Source organism: Physeter macrocephalus, unplaced genomic scaffold, assembly GCF_002837175.3.
Source record: "Physeter macrocephalus isolate SW-GA unplaced genomic scaffold, ASM283717v5 random_1418, whole genome shotgun sequence".
NCBI classification, from domain to species: Eukaryota; Metazoa; Chordata; class Mammalia; order Artiodactyla; family Physeteridae; genus Physeter; species Physeter macrocephalus.
The window spans coordinates 1-20149 of NW_021146788.1; the positions used below are offsets into that span (position 1 = coordinate 1).

The following is a 20149-nucleotide window of genomic DNA, read 5'->3' on the forward strand; positions in this document are numbered from 1 at the left end:
CCCCTTTTTCTGATTTTTTTTCCCCCCTTGTCGCTTGTGAAATTGCTCTCTGCTTTACACACTGGTTTTAAATGGCTATGCAGAAAGGCTCAGATGGTTCCATCACACTCTCTGTCCTTCCAGAAGCTTCCGGGGTCATGTTTGCCTTCTCAATTTGCATTTATTGGTTCCAGGCATTTTCTATCAAAATGTTTCTTCTCTTTGGAATGCCTGTTGCAGCATTTATTAAATATTTCAAGTATCTGAAAGGCTTGATTTTGTTTTGCTTCGCTTTGCTTTGTTTTACAGTTCCACCTGGAATGGACATAAAATTCAGGGCAGAATCTCCCTCTGAGTTTTGCATGGGTCGAAGGCAAACACGCTCCACAGATGAGACCACTCTTACAAGGACTGTGACCGTGACAGGCAGCCCCTCGGGGACGGAGGGGCCCCCACAGCCTCCTGACACACGGGGTTGTCCTGAAGGCACCTTACACACTAGTTCCCAGAAGAAACAAGTCAGAATTCCTGCCTTTGCTGCAAATGAACGTTAAATATTCAAATAACAGTTCTAGAGATCAGCCTAAAGTGATGTCACAGAAAATTCCTTACAAACCTTGATATTATTGAGGTTGTCAGCCATAAATTTGCAAAGAACCCTAAGAAATATTAGCTCTGCAAAAGTGTGCACTTTTCATACATGGTGTCTGCAAGACCTTGGCTATTTCATTAACGCAAAGAGAATTACACTTTGCGTGTCGTACCACCGATGTTGGCAAGCTGGGTGCCGTGAGGAGTGGCTAGGGATACGCTCTTTCTGTTGTCAAGTGATTGACTTGATACAGGTTTCTTCTGGTAGGTGTTTGACCACCACCACAAACGTAACTTCTTCTCTTTAAATATAATCTCCCCTTTGCTGGAGACACTAAACAGAACGGAAGACGTGGTTCTGGTTAAAGTTTCTCATGCACTGGCAGCCTCCTGGTACATACGTTGTGTCTAGGTGATTTAGGTGGCTTGTTGTTTTGTTTCAAAGATACTGCTATTGATGCAATGGCCCTACTCCAAAACCAAATAACTTGTTTAACTGTTATGCGTGGAAATGGACACTTTTGGTGTATAAACGCCCCATATCAGGCCCCTTCCTTTCTTTGCAGACACAGATCTCTAAATCCCCGTGCAAAAAGGGATTCATGTAGGGTTTTTTTGTTTTGGGGTGTTTGTTTTCGTTTTGTTTTGTTGGGTAAAACCAAAATGTCCTAACTTTAGGAAAAAAATGGAATGGAGATGGCATCTTATATCTTACCCTTATTAGGAAATTTTATACAAATAATTACGGTTTTTCTGAATTCTGGAGGGTTTTTCCCCCTACATGACCCATTTAATACCTCTCATTTTAAGTATCTTTCTTCAAATTTGACAGAAGTTTTAGACCTGTTATTTACTGGCTTCGAGTCCAGTTTCAAAATGTTATTCATTCTTTCTTTTTATTTACCTCCAAGGGAAATTTCAACTTCCTGAAATGCTTCTGGAAGGGACATAGCCATAAAATGACTTGGGTAACATTTTATGAAATAGGAAGATTTTACCATTTATGGGATTTACTAAAACTGGTGAATTTGCAAAATAGCAGTACTCGATGCTCTGTACAAAACTACGCATTTTAGAAGACCACAATGCCAATATTATGCACACCGTCCTTGGGTTACTTTTAGTAAATGAGGCGTTCTTGGTTAATGAGGGTGATAAGAGACATCCCGCCCTTTGTGTGCTCCAAACCCCCAGGGAGGCGCTGCGTGTGGCACCGCTGGCTCAGTGCCGAGCGAGCACACTTCCAGGTCGCTGAGTCTGTAGCCAACGCCGTGCGTTTTTATTCCAGGCACAGAAGGACCTGAAGAAGGACCGGCCCCTGGTGCGCCGCAAGTCCGAGCTGCCCCAGGACCTGCACACCAAGAGCGCCCTGGAGGCCCACGGCCGTGCTGAGGAGCTGGTCCCCCAGGACGGGCGCTAGCCCCGACGCCGTGCGGGCACCAGTCCTGCTCCGATCTGTAGAAAATACACGCTCTGTGTGCCATACAAATCAGTTACACTCAAGTCAAAGCTTTCTCCAACCCCGTTCTGTAGGCAATAACATCCTTCCGCCTCAGCTCGAGACTAGGAGTTCAAACAATGGTGACCAGCCAGGGCCACGTGCCGCCCATGGTGTCCCCTGCACGGTCCCGAGTAAGCCGGTTTTCCAAAATCAGAGCTAAGGAAAGCACCCTAGTCGTCACCTTCACGTTCTCCCCAAATGGAATTTGCGATCATTTAAGATAGGTGGTCCAATGATAATATCAATGTTTTTCAAATCAAAGGAGCACTTTAAAAAAAGTATTACCTATTTTTTAAGACTTTACAGCCCTTGAGATCGTTTCCACGTGATTGTTAACGCCAGCAGTTTCTTTTCTGGGGTTTTTCGGTTTGTTTTTGTTTTTGAATCTCATTGAAGTGGTTCTCTGCTGTCATCGTTCCAACACAGCTCAACTGGGAAAGTGACACGACAGTCCCCGGCCGCTGGCTTTTCCTAAGGTACTGCTTTACTTTGACCAATACCGTGCGTACCGCGGCCTGCTGCTGCCGTGTATCGCTAAAGCCATACTTCCAAGTCTGCGGTCCAGGACCAGGATCCGGGAGTGAGCTCGTAGGAGAAATGTGTTTTTTAAAAAGAGCTTTCTCTTGACTGGAATTGGAATTTTAAAGTGCTGTGTTCGTGTTTTACTCTTTGCAGAATGATTTCTCTCTACTTTACACGTTGTTGCCCTTGAACAAGGCTCTTCAATTAATAAAATTATATTCTCTGAGAATTCCATATTTTGTAGAAAATTAGGACGAGATCATTTTGAGTGAGGCCAGCTCTCGGCCTGACGCAGGCCACCGCTGCCTTTGGGCAAAAGTAGCAGAAACAGTGCCGTGGGCAGGCACCCCCCTCCCCACAGTATGGCCCTGAGGGCTTCATGGAGGCGGCAGCAGCGATGGCTTCCAAGGAGTCTCTTTCTGTTGAAAAGAGCGCACGTAATAGATGCCTCATAAGGAAAATACAGCGTCTTGAGTTTTCATCGGTCTTCAATGCTGCTAAATATTTCAGACTTCCTTGCATGTATTAAGCTTTTTGTTTTTGATGGAACAGCACGAGGAGAAAAATCTTTAAACTTAATGCTTTGTTCTTTATGTCTCTCCGGGTGGCCAGTATTTTGACCTACTTATCCTGCTTGAAAGCTATTTGAGATGCGTACTGCTGCTCTAAACCAGTGATTCTAGTTTCTTCTGTCTCTGGCATAAGATTCTATAACTTGATGTTAAATGTCTTGATGCATCAAAGGTAGAACGTGGCTTTCAGGATCTGTTTTTTAGTTGAGGTCTTGGGAATCCACTCAGACGGTTGTGAGAAGCGGATGTGGTTCCCTATGCAGCTGTGGTACCTGCTGCCCGTTGGTTTCACTTAAATCCTTTGATGATGTTTATTTCCTTGTTTCCTGTAGGAAAATCATTTGGAGGGAGGGGATTTCTTGTGTTCAAAGCAAGTACTAAATTAGAAGGCTGCCCCAGCTGAAAGGGGAGAAGCCCGCTTTGTGAGGAGGAACACTTCCTGAGAAACTTGACAAGTATCCACATCCACTTTACCATGGTGAAATTTATCATATAAAAAAAGTTTAGATGCCTTCTCCTTTTGAGGGAAAAAGGGTGCTTTTTATTGTATAAAGCAGCGTCTTATGTATTTTGATAAACCATTGTTTGAACTTCCGTCTTTAGCTGGTAGATTCTCAGATATACTTGATTTGGATGTTCTCAGTTAGGTTTGTGACAGAGGTTTCTGGGAAGCCTCTCCTCTTGCCCTAGGGAAAAAGCAAAATATCAGTGTTTGGGTGATGTGGGAAGCTCAGCGTATAAGAACATCTTTTTGTCTAGGCTTTACTTCTGCTCTTTATTGAAGACAAACATTCACCAAAAAGGGAGGAAAAAAAAAAAAAAAGTTTTGAGAGAAACTAATTTTCTTTGACAAGAGTATTATTTAATCTTTTGGCCTCTGGAAGTTTTCCTAGTTAGTACTCAGATTCCCTGTGCTAATTGTTCAACTGACATATCATTACATAGATACACTGTTTATTCTGTACCAAACTGATTTCAGAAGTACTACATTGAAAATAAACCGGTGACTGTTTTTCTTCATAAAGTTCTGAGTCTGGCATCTTCACTCTTTCTGAAATGTCTCTATACATCAGAAATGTCACTATTCCGAGTGTCTTTTTAGTGCAGCTTTAGTATGGCTTCCTTTTAATATTGTACATACATTGTACCTTTGTTTTATGGTAATGAGTAATAAAAATGTAGGCTTCATATTTTGTACAAAATGTCCTATGTACAGAATAAAAAAAGTTCATAGAAACAGCAAAAATAGGTAAGTGGCACAATTATTTTTCTTTAGAAAATATCTGTAACTTTATGCTTTAGTGAAATGTTAAGTACCTACATATTTTTTAACATTTTGTAATTCAGAACTTTTTGTTTTGACATTGTTTATGAAGAGAAACTTCATACACTTGCCATTTAATATGCTCTTTTATCTAATTTTAAAAAAAAACTCTAAAAATGGTGTATTATATGGACTAAATAAAGAACATGTGAATTTTACTGCTCATCACGACGCTAAATTTAGCCATGGTGTTGGGCAAAAGCCGGTTCTGATCTCTGTCCAGCGACAGTTAGGGGCAGGGCAGCCCCGCCAGGGATACTGGCTGCCGTCCCTCGCTCAACACTGGCTGGGCGCCCACCCTGGCGTCCATCACGGCCACATCTTTGCTGAGCCTTCTGTAAGGTCATTTTTCTACTTTTCTAATGGGAAGAAGTAGAGATGACCTTTTAACGACCACCTCTTGTTTTGTGAGTAGGCAAAGGTGATTCAGAACACAGTTTATAGAAATGGAATTATTTGAGCCCTCACCATGATGTTTAAAATTATTCTTGAAGAGACACTGAAGTCTTGAGAACAGAGTCGTGTGGCTAAGAATATGAGTTTGGGATCCTAGCTGATCCACCCCCTTCTTACTGGGGGCCTAGCTGTCCTCACCGGTGCTGTTACCGAAAGGTCGCTGGGGGCAGGCCCAAGATCAAGTTGCTCGGTCCCGTCACTGCAGTGACCTCGGCCTCCCAGCAGGTGGGCTCTGACCCAAGCACCTCAGTTCCTTGGTCTGCCAACCGGTCCCTGTGACTCCCCCCACCCCAGGACAGAAGTGCAGAAGTCACCCTTGGAGCTGGGGTGTCTAGGAAGGGGAGGTGTCTAGGTAACCAGTCGTCTCGGTTATCAGTCTGGCAAGGTAAAGGCCCGGGCAAGTCTCCAGGATGGGAATCTCTGGCAAAAGAGACTTCCTGACTTCACTTACTCATTCATAACACGATGAACAGGCCCACTGCCCAAACCAAGAAGCAATCCAGTAACCGTAACTTACATCTACGTCCCTCACGAGCTTTCTTCTCCAGCCTGGAGACTGGCCTGACTTCGTCCCATAGCAAGTTGCTTCGTGAGTGAGGAGGCCCAGGCCCCTGGAGGCTCAGTGAGCGTAAAAGCCACGTCTCCCAATTCCTGGCCCCTTGCTCACGCCGACATGATTTGAGACCCCAGATCTTCTCCACCCAAGGTGATGCTGGGACCGTGTCGGATCTCTGATGGCTGTGCACGGGTTCCCGTCGCCAGTCTGCACGCACCAGCGCTGGGCATGATAAAGGGCTCCCCCGTACTCAAGACGAAAGGGCAACGAGCCGGTTCCCTTCCATTAAAGCACTATCTATCCTTTAACTGACATGCTTTTCCTCCACTCCTGGCATTAAACCTTCAGGAAATGGCAAACACAGGGCTTCCCCGCTGGCGCAGTGGTAAAGAATCCGCCTGCCAACACGGGACACGGGTTCGATCCCTGGTCCGGGAAGATCCCACATGCCGCGGAGCAACTAAGCCCGTGCGCCACGACTACTGAGCCTGGGCTCTAGAGCCCGCGAGCCACAATTAACTGAAGTCCGCGCGCCTAGAGCCCGTGCTCCGCAACAAGAGAAGCCACCGCAATGAGAAGCCCGCGCACCGCAACGAAGAGCAGCCCCCGCTCGCCGCAACTAGAGAAAGCGCATGCGCAGTAACGAAGACCCAACGCAGCCAAAGATAAATATAATTAATTAATTTTAAAATTAAAAAAAAATTTTTTAATGGCAAACATAAATAGCAGTTTCTTAGTAATTCCCTACTTGAAAACAGTTGGCAATACCGTGTGCCACCCTCCACCCCCCGGAAAAAAATAATACGGCAACAGTACAGATCAGCCTCCTGACCTGTGGAATCTGGAATTCTGGGAACCCCTGGTCCAGTTCAAAACCCTTGTTTTACAGAAAATGAAATAGACCCAGAGACAGGAAAGCCCGGAACTAGTGGACGTTGGCACCCGGCCCATCGTACATATTTAATGGGATCTCAGAGTTGTGTGCTGGTGGGTCGTCCTTTATGTTGCCTGCCACTTGCATTCTTTCTAGGTTGTGAATTTTTTAATTATCTCTAGGAAAATGAAAGATTTACTTGAGATAGGCCACAAGCTTCATATGGAAATGTTTTTACTTTAACAAGTAAAAATTGAGGTATTTCCTGAATAGAAAAAAATGCCATATTAAAATCCAAGTTTCTCAGAACATTTCAGGAGAGCTTTTTGGAATCATCCGTGCATTGTACAGGATGTACCAGAAATGCTCAGTCATTTATAACCACACATTTTCTATTTAAAAAAAAAAAAAAAAGGTACCCATATTTTTCACCCGTTGCTCTTGCAAAAGTTGAGTGTAAAAAATTAAAATCAAACACAGGCCCCCTAGAGTGAAGACTTGACCCAGGTGAAGATAGTGGAGAGAATTCCAATCAACAGATGTCTGTGTGCGTGTGGGCGCTGGGCCCTCAGGGTGCCTGGGACGGTCTTGACACCCACACATAGAGGGGCCCGTGCTGGCAGGACGGGCCACACCTGCCTGCCACCTGCCAGCCACGACCCTGCACTCGTCTTCATCCCAGGAATTGGTGCTGTCACCACTGCTGGTCAAACCCAGAACACAGCCTGGATTCTCCCTCCACTAGGGATTCTTAAATCCCAGAGAGCGCGCCTCCCAGGTACATCTCTGTCCGTCTGCCTTGCCCCGGCTTCCATCATCCCCTAGACAGCGTGACAGCTTTCTCTCCAGAGCAACTGACACGGTGATCACGTCACCCTCTTGCTTAAAACCCTTGAGTGGCTTCACATGGCACTTAAATAAAGCCTGAACTCCTCGCCATGGAGATAAGAATCTCTGATCCGACTCCTGCTGACCTCTGCAACCCGTGTTCAACGTGTTCCATCAGTGGCCTCCATGTCTCACCCGATGACCTCTTTACCACCGCAGGGCCTTTGCGCAGGCTGTCATGCCCATCCCATCCCCCAAAGTGGCCTGGCTGACTTCTTTTTATCCCACCAGTCTAAACGGCAATGTTTTCTCTGAAAGAGTCCTTCTCTGACCACCCTATCGAGTTGGACACCCCCGTTAACCTCAGCCCACCCCCTTTCCTTCAGAGCCCTGATACAATTTGTAATTATATTTGTTTCTTAGTTAAGTGCCTCCACAATCAGACAGGGACCTCATCTGCTTTTTCATCGTGTGTCCCCGGTGCCCAGCTCTGCCCCGGCTGCAGACTTTGCTCACTTTCGTCAGGCGCGAATGAAGGTGCAAAATGCTGGGATGCCCGCCGGGGAGGGGCTGGAGCCCTGAAGGAGGCAGGCCGTGGGGAAGGGGGTCTCGCTCACTGCCCATCCCATCCCGGGGTTTATGGGATGTGCCAGACAGTAATGGTGGTGATGAACTTCACAGACGTCCTGCTTCTGCAGAGAGGTGCCCAACAAGCCAGGATCACGACAGGAAGAGGGCGGGCCGCTGCCGGGGACGTGTCACTGGGCTCCGCTCAGTGAGCGTGGAAAATGTTCCAAGCAAAGGGATGTGTGCAAAGACCCAGCGATGGGGGAGGCAGGAAGTTTTGCTGGGGCTACACCGTCACCAGAGGGACCAGGGAGAGTGGCCGAGGAATGAGGCTGCAGACGTCGGCAAGGGCCAGCTCGCTGCGGAATGTGGACCTTAGCCCATAGGCGGCGGGGCGAAGAGACACGTAAGCCCCTCAAACTGAATGGGCTGGGGAGAGTGGGGGTCCCGTGCAGGAGAGCGGGGACCGGCCAGGAGGAGCCAGAGCCGCCTCAGGGTGCGAAGTCTCTGCTACCGCTGGGACTCGGGGCGTCTGGCCGTGGGGACCAGGCGCGAAGCCCCTGCGTTCCCAACGCCCGCGTGCCAAGGAGTCGGGCCGCGATGGCAAGGGAAGGCTGGGGGCCGGAGAAGGCTGTGCAGGGTCCCCTTGCACAGGGGGTGGACGGGCTGTCCCCGCGCTCTCCCACCACCCCAGCGCCAAGCTAGGGGGCAGCCCGGGGACGGAGACGCGGAGGGCGCGTGGCCTGCCCTGTTCTCAGCAGGAGCAAAGCTCGTGCCTCACCCGGCTGGCGGGGATCCAAACACTGCTCTCATCCTTCACCCAGCCCTGCCCGCCCAGACCCTTGACCAGACGCAGGAGGCACACAGGAGGGAGAAGCAGCGAGGTGACCCCGAGCTCAGCTGGGTGGCGCTGAATGGTGATGCCATTCGACATCATGCATTTGGTCCATTCCCCCCCACACGTCTTTGTTTCATTCCGAGCAGGATGGCGCAATCCTCGAGCACCTCCCCTTGGGCAGAAGACAATGGATTGAAGACGTAACTAACTAGCCCAGCTGCCTGAGGCCCGGAGGCAGGTGGGGTCGGGAAGGGTCTCCGGAGGGCTTGGCCATCGGGGAGGCTACTGACCTCGGAGAGAGAACCGCCGGGCGTCGTGGGACGTGGAGAGGGGAGCTCTCAGCATCTTGGTGGAGACACTTTGGGGTTTAGGAAACCAGAAAACAGGACGTGCTGCAGGGGGGCTGCTCAAGCGTGTCTGTGCATCAAGGGGAAGAAGCCCATCATGGGGTCTGCGAAGGCGAGAGGGGCCTGGAACCCAGAGCACAAGTGCAGGGGTTGGCCTTCAACAGGAACGAGGACAGATTATCCATGGTAACAGAAGGAAGGCAGGGAGGGAGGAATTCATGTAGATGCAGAGATTTGGGGCGGGTAGATGAGCGAGTTGCCCTCTGATCCCCTCAATGTTCAGTGGATTCTGAATGTCCAAATGGGGCTGTACTGAAAGTGAAACCTGTGGTGTGATTCTCTCTGGCCACACGGGAGGCCGGGGTTGGGGTGGGGTGGTAGGGGGCGGGGCAGACGTTCCACCTCCCACCACCTGCTCGCCCCTCCTCCAGGATGCGGTTTTGCGACTTAACCATTAATTCTCCCTGAAACCGGCTCTTTCAGGACGCTACAGGTGATGACCCAGAATGCACAAGAGGTAGCTGGCCTTTCTCTCACTATAAAGGAGGAAAAAGAATCTGTTTCCTCTGACGGTGCCTCCCTGGGATTGCATCCCCCTAAGCTGTGAAGAGACATCAAACAGGTGATTACCCCGTAATTCCCCCCGAGGGGCAGCTGGGACAGATGCCAGAGGGCCCCATCCACTCATGGCAGCTTTCTAGGTCACCCTCCGAAGCTGGGCTCCAGGGAGGAAGGCGACTTGCAGCCTTCACACTGGGCTGCGATTCCAGCTCCATCCCCCTCCGAATCCAGCTCCATCCCCCTCCGTGCTCTCATCTGTGAAATGCAGATAATGATTCAGTCCTTGTAGGTGTTTGGGAGGATTAAAGAAATGATCATTTAAAGTGGGCAGAGGAAGCTCAGCGGATGTGGCACCTGCTGTAATTGTTTTGTGTCCTCACCCGTTTCGCAGTGAGAAAACAAGGGCTCCCGAGGGAAGGGGGGGCTCATCCACAGAAAAGTCAGCCACCCTGGTGGGAGGAGCTGGTCGCCATGGACCCGAGAAGGAAATTCACACCACAGTGGGGAGGCTGGGAGGAAATAGCATTTATCTTTATTGTGATGGATATGCAAATTTGTACAACTCTTTGGAAGGGTAATTGGGTAATGTTTAAAATATTAAAACTATTTTAAATGTCATGCCTTTGACACTGCAAATCCACTTCTAGGAATTTAGCCACTGAGACTGTTCATGGTAGCCTTATTCTCCATAGTGAAAAGTGGTAGAAGCCAGAGAATGTATTAAATAAATACAGGTGCATCCTGAGAACTTAGAGCTCCTGGCACATAATGGCTCCATCCAAACCCCGGCACTGAGACGACTAAACTCTAGCCTGGCTCTAGCAGCAGGAGGCTGTGTCCCTAGGATGACCCCAGCCCCCCATTAAAATGCCTGCCTGAGAAAGCCCAAGGCTGCCAGAATTTCCCATTTGTTCCAGCCAACCCCTGACCACAGGCCCTGACCTGCCTTCCTCAGAGCATTTACTAAGAAGGGCTTACAATTATGAACCTTCCTCGGTCCCTTTGAGGTGTGTGTATGTGTACCTTCCACAGCTCAGGGGTGTCTTTCTTAACGACCTGAAAGCCACTCCCTTGAAATGGACGCATCAGGAAGGATAGGGCTTTTATGGAGGGTAGAGTTCTGACGGGTAATTATCGCTAGCAGACACAGCCAGCCCGGTCTCATCTACACTGACCCACCCTTGGTGATTTTTCACTTGAGCGCCACTGCCCACACCCCTCCCTACTCACTCATCCTCCCTTTAAAACACCAGTCACCTCTGAGGGTCTTCCCTGGCGGTCCAGTGGTTAGGAGGCGGCGGTCTCAGTGCCAGGGGCCCGGGTTAGATACCTGGTCGGGGAACTAAGATCCTGTAAGCCACGCAGCATGGCCAAAAAAAATAGATGTAATAAAAAAATTTTTTAATAAAAATGGGCATAAATCAACTATACTCTAATATATTAAACACCGGTCACCTCTGCGCAAATCAGAACAGAACTCAGCTCTTTCCCCTGCTGTCTGTAATGACTGAATAATATCTATTTTCACCACTTTAACTAATGTCGGCTATATTTATCTTCGACCATCCATAGAATGGAATAGTATGTAAACTTGAAAGAAGGTTCTACGTGGGGACTTCCCTGGTGGTCCAGTGGTTAAGACTCTGCGCTCCCAATGTAGGGGGCCCGGGAACTAGATCCCGCATGCTGCAACTGAAGATCCTGCACGCGTCAGTGAAGAGCCCAAGTGCTGCAACTAAGACCCGAGGCAGCCAAATAAATAAATAAATATTTAAAAAAAAAAAAAAAAAGAAGGTTCTATGTGGAGAAGCACTTAAGAGTAGTGCCTGGAACACATTAAATGTATTAACTATTATTATGGAGATTTAAATTTTTCATCTGTTGGAAAAAAGAATGCATTATGGGTGTATACATATATAAAAATGTATTGAGCCGCAGACTTAAGATTAGTATATTTTACGCTTTCAACTGTTCCATAAAAGTTTTTAAAAATGGAGACTGTGTTAAAACTATATATTCTTACATGGAACGTTATTCAAAATATATGTTTAGATGAAACAAGCAAGTTCCAAAACAGTTTGCTTAACAGAATCATATTATATGCATACACATATATAATATCCCCAAACAGTATATATCATAGACTATATATAATGTCAGTATGTGCAAAAAATAGATAAATATTTCAAGAGCTTATATATTTCTGGAATATGTGCACTAATTTTACAAGTGTACATTTTACAAGTGTACGTTCCTGTTCCAGGTTGCAACAGTTGGAATCAGCCAGGTCCTGATGCGAGACGCTCAGGCCGTTACGCTGACACGCAGTCTCCCTCCTCACCACCAGAGGGCCTCCAGGAGCACCCGCCCGATCGCACCACCGCCTCCCAGCATGTGGGAGGCCTGCCTTGAGCCTCCCCGTGCTCAGGTATTTTTACATAATCGCTGGTCAGATTGTACTGTAAACTGGACACTCTGTGCTTCTTGACGCGTTCTCCCTGCATCACACATTCTGAAAGCCTTTAAAATGGAAAAAACAAACATTAACTCTGTTTCTCCAGCCTAACAGTCACGGGTTCTTCAAAGCTAGAATAGGAGAAAGAATGAAAGTAATTTTTTTTTTTTTTTATTGAAGTGTAGTTGATTTACAATGTTGTGTTCGTTTCTGCTCTACAGCAAAGTGATTCGGTTATATATATATATATATATACATACCTTCTTTTTTATATTCTTTTCCATTATGGTTTATCTCAGTATATTGAATACAGTTCCCTGTGCTATACAGTAGGACCTTGTTGTTTCTCCATTCTGTATGTAATAGTTTGCATTTGCGAATCCCAAACTCCCAGTCCGTCCCTCCCCCACCCGGAAGTAATTCTTACTGAGCACCTACCACATGCTGGACTGTCCCCCTGCTGCACACAGCATCTTATCAAATTCTCACAACAATTAGGTTGGTGGCGTTAATCCCCATTTTTCAGATGAGAACACTGAGATTCTGAGGGATTAAGTGATTTACCCAAGCTCACCAGCTAGTCACTGGTAGAATCCGAATCCCTGCAAGCCAGCAGTGTCCTGAGATTTTGTTTTACCCTCTGTAAAGCCCCCACTTGTCTCCAAATTTATGAGTGAAGAAAATAAATCCAGGGTGTGTTGGTGGGAGGCCTCAATCAGAACTAAGGTGTCCAGATACCCAGAACATGCCCCTGCTAATGTGCCCTCTGCCTTCAAGTTTGGTATGCGCCCAGCTATGACCAGTGCAGAAACACGAAGGCCTGGCATTGCTCTCTGACTTGCCATGTGGTTCAAAATTCAAAAAGAAAAACAGTAAAAAAAAAAAAAAACAACTTTCCTTCCTCTCCTCTCTGCCCTCTCTGCCCTACACCATCCACTCACCCAGTTCCACTCCCTGGAGGCAAACTTATTTTTCCAGAGATTATTTTATATGTATGCAAATCAACGTTGTAGTTGTTTTTTTCTGAGCTGCAGTTCCCTGGCTACAGTATCCCCGAAAACCCAGAGACAGTGTCACCTATATTACTAACTATCCCCATATCACAAAGACAAAACCTGAGCCCTTGGGAGCTGGAGTGAACTGGCCAAGGTCCCACAGCAGGACAACTAAGGGTCTGAATCTAAGGACGGCTCTGACCTGGGCAGGCCCCTGGGTCCTGCTCTTCCCAGTGTCCCTTTTGTGTCTGTGTCACTCTCTCCCGCCTCCCTTCCTTCTCTCTCCCTGCTGTAATCACTTATAAACCCTCACCTCCCTGGAGTGTTGCTAAATTCGAATCACAGGTGGCAGGACCTTAAAGGTGGAGTCCAGCCCTCACACTTTACAGATGGGCAAACTAAGGCCCAGGAAGGCTCCTGCACACGTCGGATTTCTACATCCAGCCCTTGCTCAGCCGTTCCCTTGCTCGCCTCTGTCTACCCAACTCCCTCCTGCTCTTGCATCCCTCACATAAACAGCCAGCCAGCTCTTCATGTGAGAGCACCCCTGGTTTTGCATCTTCCAAAAACACTCATCTCATCAGTCCACACCTTCCTAGCAACCCTCCAAGGGTCAAAACGCTGGCCCTACGCCTTCTCTTTTCTCCTCTCCTCGTGACAGGCCGGAATCTTACCCGTGCCGTTCCCCCCTCACCCTGACTCGGTTATTAGCTATTTATCCTTCAGTCTCAGATCTCCCTGGTGACCAATCCAGAGGCGCTCACGGATTTTCCCTCAGCTCCAACCTCCCTGTGTCTCCCGGAGACCATGAGCTCAGCGGGAACAGTGCCTGGGCCTGTCTTGTTCACCACTATGTCTCCAGTGTCTGGCGCTGTGCTCCACCCCTCCACTCGCTAGTTCACAGGCTCCATCATGGTTTGATGGAAGGATGAATGAATGAATGAATGAACGATCCGGCAGAGGAAAGAGCCTGATCCCACCAGGGAGGTGTGCAGTCAAAAGCTGTGTGCCGTGATACCAAGCGTTCCTGTGAAGTAGATTGAGGAGTGTGCAGAGGGTAATAGGGAGAAATAAAGTTAGAATATTCTCTTCCCTCTCATAAGCATCTGAGGACATCTGTGCCAGGCCCTGTGCTGACAAAGAGCCCACAGACGGACCAAGTGGGGCCCTGTTAGTCCTGTGAGGGTTCTCAGCACCGAAGTCTGATGAAAGCCCCTCCGCCCCCAGCAATCCCCAGGTGCTCCTAAACAGCCTATTCTGCATATACCTTGAAGCGGATCACAGCCTCCGGAACCACAACTTAAGTATCCCTACTCTAGGTGGAACGAGAAAAATCAAATGAGTGCTTGGAGCGCGAGCCACGCCGAGACAGCAGTGAGGACGGAACCCAGCGCTTCGGAGACGGCTGCGGGGACAAGGACTTAGGGCCAGGGAAGGAACGGCGATGGGAGGCCCTCGGACCCATTTTAAGAAACTTATCCTATTCTCCAGAAACAGGGAGCCGGGCAAACTTCCTACGCCTAGAAGGGCCCTAATCTCCACGCCGGCTCGGAAAGATGACGCAAACAGCGCGCGAGGCCGTGCCAACATACGACTGCCCCGCCCCCGCCGGTGCATTGTTGGGGGTTAAAAGCACCAACCGGATACCGGTCTCGCGAGCGAGCGAGCGAGATTCACGCGGATGACAGCGATTGGGTGGGGAGGGAAGGCGAGGCTAGGCGAGGCTTCTACTCTTCGAACAAGAGTCCCGCCCCCCGGCCGGGATGGGCCAATCCCAAAGCCTCCCGGTCCTGGCCCTGGGGATTGGTCCGAGGGCTCACATGGTTAAGCGGGCCATGGGGCGCTGCACCGAGCTGAGTCCCGGGTACTTGACCGAGGCGGCGACGGTGTCTTTGTACAGCGGTGAAGGGTCGGAGAGACCTATACTCAGAAGCTCGCGGGCTACCGGCCGGTCTCGGCCTCCGCACGCGGCCGTGGGCAAGTCGAGTTTGAACACTTGCTGAATAAAGAACAGGCCTAAAAGGTGGATCTGGCCCTCAGTTCCCTCGCCTGTGACATGGGTACAGTGTTGCCGGGAGAACAGGTTTGCCTCAGGTCTAGGTGAGGCGGGGTGCGTGGAATGCCTGCCAAGTAAGAAGCGGGGCGAAGGCCTGGCGGGACGCAGCGGCCCGGGGAAACGGGCACCCAGTTCATCTGCCCAGAAAGCTGGCCGTGGATCACGTGTTGAGCCGAGGAGCGCCCCCTGTCCTCGAATGACTTAAGGGACCAGTCGTAGACAGTGGGTATGTGGCGGGCCTGCACCCTCTAGGTGCGAACCACTTGACTTTTGTTGTCTTAACTAGATCTTTCCAACAGCGGTGCGGGGTCAGTGTCGTAGACGGGGAGACTTTGCTGAGGCCGCCCAGCCTGGAGTGAAGGAGCCAGGGTTGGACCCAGGCATCAACCTGCTCAACCCGCAGGCCTTCCAGCAGGTGGCTCCTGCACCCCGAGGGGGCCTGTGCAGCGCCTCCAGAAGGGACTCGGCCCTCGTCCATGAGACCCACCTGTCACTCGTGTCCCCTCTGCTTCCATCATCAGCCCCAGTGTCTGGAAAACCTTTACAGGCCTGTGGTGTTCTGGGAGCATAATTAGGATGCTGGAATCACGGCCCAGAGTTGCGAGTTTCACCGTACAGGGCGGGGCCTGCCCCTGGGCAGTCTAGGCATGGCCACGTCGGGATACTTTTCCCCAGAACCAAAGGCACCCACCGCCCGTTAGGATGTCTGGGGCTGTCTGACACATGAGGTCATCACAACGGACCCTGCCTCACTTTCTTTGTTATTAGACTATATTAAGAAAAAAAAAAGGGGACTTCCCTGGCAGTCCAGTGATTAAGACTCCGAGCTTCCACTGCAGGGGCACGGGTTCGATCCCTGGTCGGGGAACGAAGGTCCCGCATGCCCCGCAACGTGGCAATCAATCAATCAGTTTTAGATTTACTGAAAAGTTAAGAGTAGGGAGTGCCCTTATTACAGCCTCCCACATACACACATAGACGGGCACACACACCATTTCCTTTATTGTTAACATCTTGCATTAGTTGTACATTTGCTACAATTGATGAGATGATATTGATACATTATTATTAACTAGAGTCCATCGTTTGTTCAGAGTTTCTTAGTTTTTCCCCAGTGTGTTTCTTCTGTGTCAGGATCCCATCAAGGATACCGCGTCACATGTAATTGTCCACCTCACTTTCTCATTCTGAAGGTGCAGTATTGAGAGAGGAGGTTAAAAAAGCACGTAATTGCTTAACTTGTTCTTGGCTTTAAGTCTGAGAAAATGCTAGGGAAGAGGCTGCTGCTGGGGGCTGCGTTTTGGTGTTGTGTCTGGCACGTGCCAGCCTAGTGGGGCACCGGGTCCTGGGGAAGGGCGGGGCCCTGAGGAAGGGCTTCCCTCCAGAGCGACCCTTCTCAGAGCGGCCCCTCGGGTTGGGGTGATGGGAAGTTACGTTTAGAGGATCGAAAATTTCTGTTTGGGGTGATGAAAATATTCTGGACATGGATAGTGGTGATGGTTACACAGATTTGCTTAGTACCACTGAATGTACACTTTAAAATGCTTAAGTTTTATGTATATTTTACCACAGTTTTTTTAAAGCAGAAGAAATAAATATGCAATTTAAATAAGACATCTGTTCTTAGCTTTTCAGTAAAGAAAACCTATATGTATATATTTCAAAACTAAACAGAACTGTCCCTTGGAGGCCCTACATTCCTAGAATAAGGTTCCTCCACAGACCTGGGATGAGGGCTCAGTGCAGACCAGGCTCCAGCACCGCCATCACTATTACTAATAACAGTAACATTAAAAAGAGCTGCCCGTGAGTGGCCAGCTGTGCTGGCCACTTTGTCTCATGTATTCCTCTCATAGCTCCAGGGGCAGTTACTCTCATTAGCCTCATTTAAAGAAGGGGAACTTGGCACAGAGAGGTTAAGAGACTCACCCAAGGTCACACAGCTGGTAGTGGCAGCGCCAGGATCCTACCAGAACCAGGACTTTCTCACCACCCACTGCCATGCCAGCCAAGCATTCCAAAGCCCTCCAAAGCCAGCTTAGTAACAGGAGAAAGGTGTCCCTCAACAGGCCTGCAAGTGAGGCTGGTGGGTGACTGCGGAATCCTCTGTCTGGTCAAAGTGAGGACTAACTAACTATTGGTGGGAAGTGCTGGTTGCCTGCTTTTTCACAAAGCTGCAGTAGTGGCCCTTGGTTATTAAACACGTGGGTCTGTGTTCTACAGCAGTATTCTCCAGGTATCACCTGTAACTCTCCAGCCCCACACTGGCTGGATTTTGATGTTGTACCAAAAGAGTTCCATAGCCAAGGAATTTAAGAAACTACACCTCCCCTGCCCCGCAGAGATTCACAAGGCCTTCTAGAGGCTCTGAAAAGTCCTGTCCAGAAGAAACTCGTTAAGCTTTGTCTAACGTAGTGATTCCCAACCTCATTTGACCCCAGAGGCCCATTTTCAATGCACGACCAGCCCCCAGCCTCCAGGTTGCCGTGCACAGCTGCCCGTGCGATACTGGGAAAAGTGCTGCTTCTAAACAAGGGGTCTCGCGTCTTCACTTCGTGGGGAGCAGACATGAAAGGAGGTTAAATGGCTTAACCACGGCCCCTCCTTGCTCAACTTAGAAGGTAAATTTGAAATTGTTTAGGTTACAGAAACAGCAGTTGTCAAACTTACAAGAAGGCTGACTGGTAGTGCAGGGGGATTCCGGCATCTACTGGGATCTAGGAAATAGTACATGTTTTCTGATGAAACCCTTTAGATCCTACCACTCTCAGGGCAAAATGGGGGTTTTGTCGTGTCAATAAAATCGTGGAAGTGTCCCCCCTCTGCCCGCATGGTGAAAAGGGATCGTTGCACTGAGGTTCAGCGAAGTCCCAAAATAGCAGGACACTGTGCCCTGTGCTTTACCCCTCACCAGATAGGGGACTCCACTGGAAATGTGGGAGCACCCCTGTCAAACGTTGCGATCCTTTGGAGTAAAGAAGGAGATTCTTTCTTCAACGTGAACACTCGGATGCTTGACCCTGTGAGCAGAGTTTTGGATGGCTGTGCAGTTGCTCTAGGCCAGTGATGACTGTTTTACAGATGGAAAGTGGAGGTGGGCGCCAGGGGACACTTGGGAGAGAGAGAGAGCATCGGCAGCCCCCCGTGCTTGGTGCCACAGTGGAGACTGGAAAAAAGACCTGCTTCATGGTGTGGGTGACCAGACAGGAGCAAGCCCCTGACTTCTGGGTGACAGCTGTGGCAACAGGGACATAAAGCACGGGTCTGGGGCAGCCCTTGATGTCTGTGCCAATTTGTAAGCACTTAACTCCCTCTATGAAATCCCTTTCTACTTGAAATACTTGGAGTGGTTTGTTTCCCGCCATGAAAGCTGAATGAATCAACAATGGCTTTCATGTAAAGCCCAGAGCCTTCTGTTTGGGGAAGAGTCCACCGATTCAAATGCCACACCATCTTTCATGCACAATCCATACACCAGTGATAGATTGTGTATAATTTCTGGTCTTGGTTTCTTTAAAGTGGAGTGAAGACTGAAAGGCACTATGTTAGCAGCTGACACACAGAATCCTTCTAGATGTTTATGATTTCCCCCAATGTCTTCACCTATCTGACTCGAATGTAATTCAACAATATTTTTAGGGACTTGCCTTTATCCAGTCTTCCCAGATAAGAATTCAACTTAGTTTTCTGAGAAACAACAGCTCTGGGGATTCCCCGGCGGTCCATTGGTTAAGACTCCGCCTTCCAACGCAGGGGGCGCAGGTTTGATCCCTGGTTGGGGAACTAAGATCACGCATACCGTGCGGTGTAGCCAAAAAAAAAAAAAAAAGAAGAACAACAACTCCTTTTGCCCTCATATTTCACTGACTTACTGTAGCATTTCATTTCATTTCCCCTCCCTGTGAGTTTATACATCCTGGTCCATTGACATCATGCTCGGCCATGTGACTTGCTTCAACCAATGAAATGTGAGAGGACGTGACGTGTCATTTCTGAGCAGAAACCGAAGAGCCAGCAAGTAGTTCTCTCCGTAGCGCATTTCCTTCTGCCATAGAACAGGTGCTATGGCCTGAATGTTTGTGTCCCCTGCCCCAAAAATTCACATGCTAAAGCCCCAGTCCCCAATGTGATGGTATCTGGAGATGAGGCCTTTGGGAGGGAATTAGTTCATGAGGGTAAATTCCTCATGAATGGGATTAGGGCCCTTATAAAAAGCAACACTAGAGAGGTGATTCCTCTCTCTGCCCTGCGAGGGCACAGCAAGAAGGGAGCCATCTGTAAACCAGGAAGAGAGTCTTTGCCAGAACTGGACCATGCCGCCCCTCCAAACCCAGGCTCCCAGCCTCCAGAACGGTGAGAAACAAATGTTTGTTGTTTAAGTACCTCCAGCCGATGGTATTCTGTTACAGCAGCCAGACCTGACCAAGCAACAGACAGTGCTCCAGATAGAAGCTGTTCCATCAGCCCGGGTCTCAGAATAAGAGCACGTGCGGCAAAGTCACAGCCAACCCCGGAGAGACATGTAGCTGGGGCAAGAAACGTTCTAGCCACTGAGGTTTGACTGTCATTTGTCCCTGCAGTATAACCCAGCCTCTCATGATTGATACAGTTACCCTTACTTTCCCTGAGGTTGTGTGTTGGAGTTTGCTCTACTGGGTTGTGTGACTACAAGTGCAGAGATCACTTCAAAAACCTTCCCCTGGGTTCTCTAAAAAAAAACTAAAAATAGAGCTCCCGTATGATCCAGCAATCCCACTCCTGGGCATATATCCAGAGAAAACCATGCTTTGAAAAGATACATGCACCCGCTGTGTTCATAGCAGCACTATTCACAATAGCCAAGACATGGAAGCAACCTAAATGTCCATTGACAGGTGGATGGATAAAGAAGATGTGGTACATATATACAGTGGGATACTACTCAGCCATAAAAAAAGATGAAGTAATGCCATTTGCAGCAACATGGATGGACCTAGAGATTATCATATTAAGTGAAGTAAGTCAGACAGGGAAAGATAACTATCATATGATGTCACTTATATGTGGAATTTAAAAATTGATACGAATGAACTTATTTACAAAATGGAAACAGACTCACAGGCATAGGAAACAACTTACGGTTACCAG

The 20149-nt window shown here is 48.7% G+C and overlaps 1 long non-coding RNA gene across 1 annotated transcript; it reads left to right on the plus strand.

Annotated features, from left to right (window-relative positions):
- Window positions 1-8046: 8046 nt before the first annotated feature.
- Window positions 8047-16591, plus strand: LOC102988023 (uncharacterized). The gene is made up of 5 exons (XR_448751.4): window positions 8047-8176; window positions 8755-9141; window positions 9439-9577; window positions 11780-11944; window positions 13693-16591. It is a non-coding gene; the product is annotated as an uncharacterized lncRNA (long non-coding RNA).
- Window positions 16592-20149: the final 3558 nt, after the last annotated feature.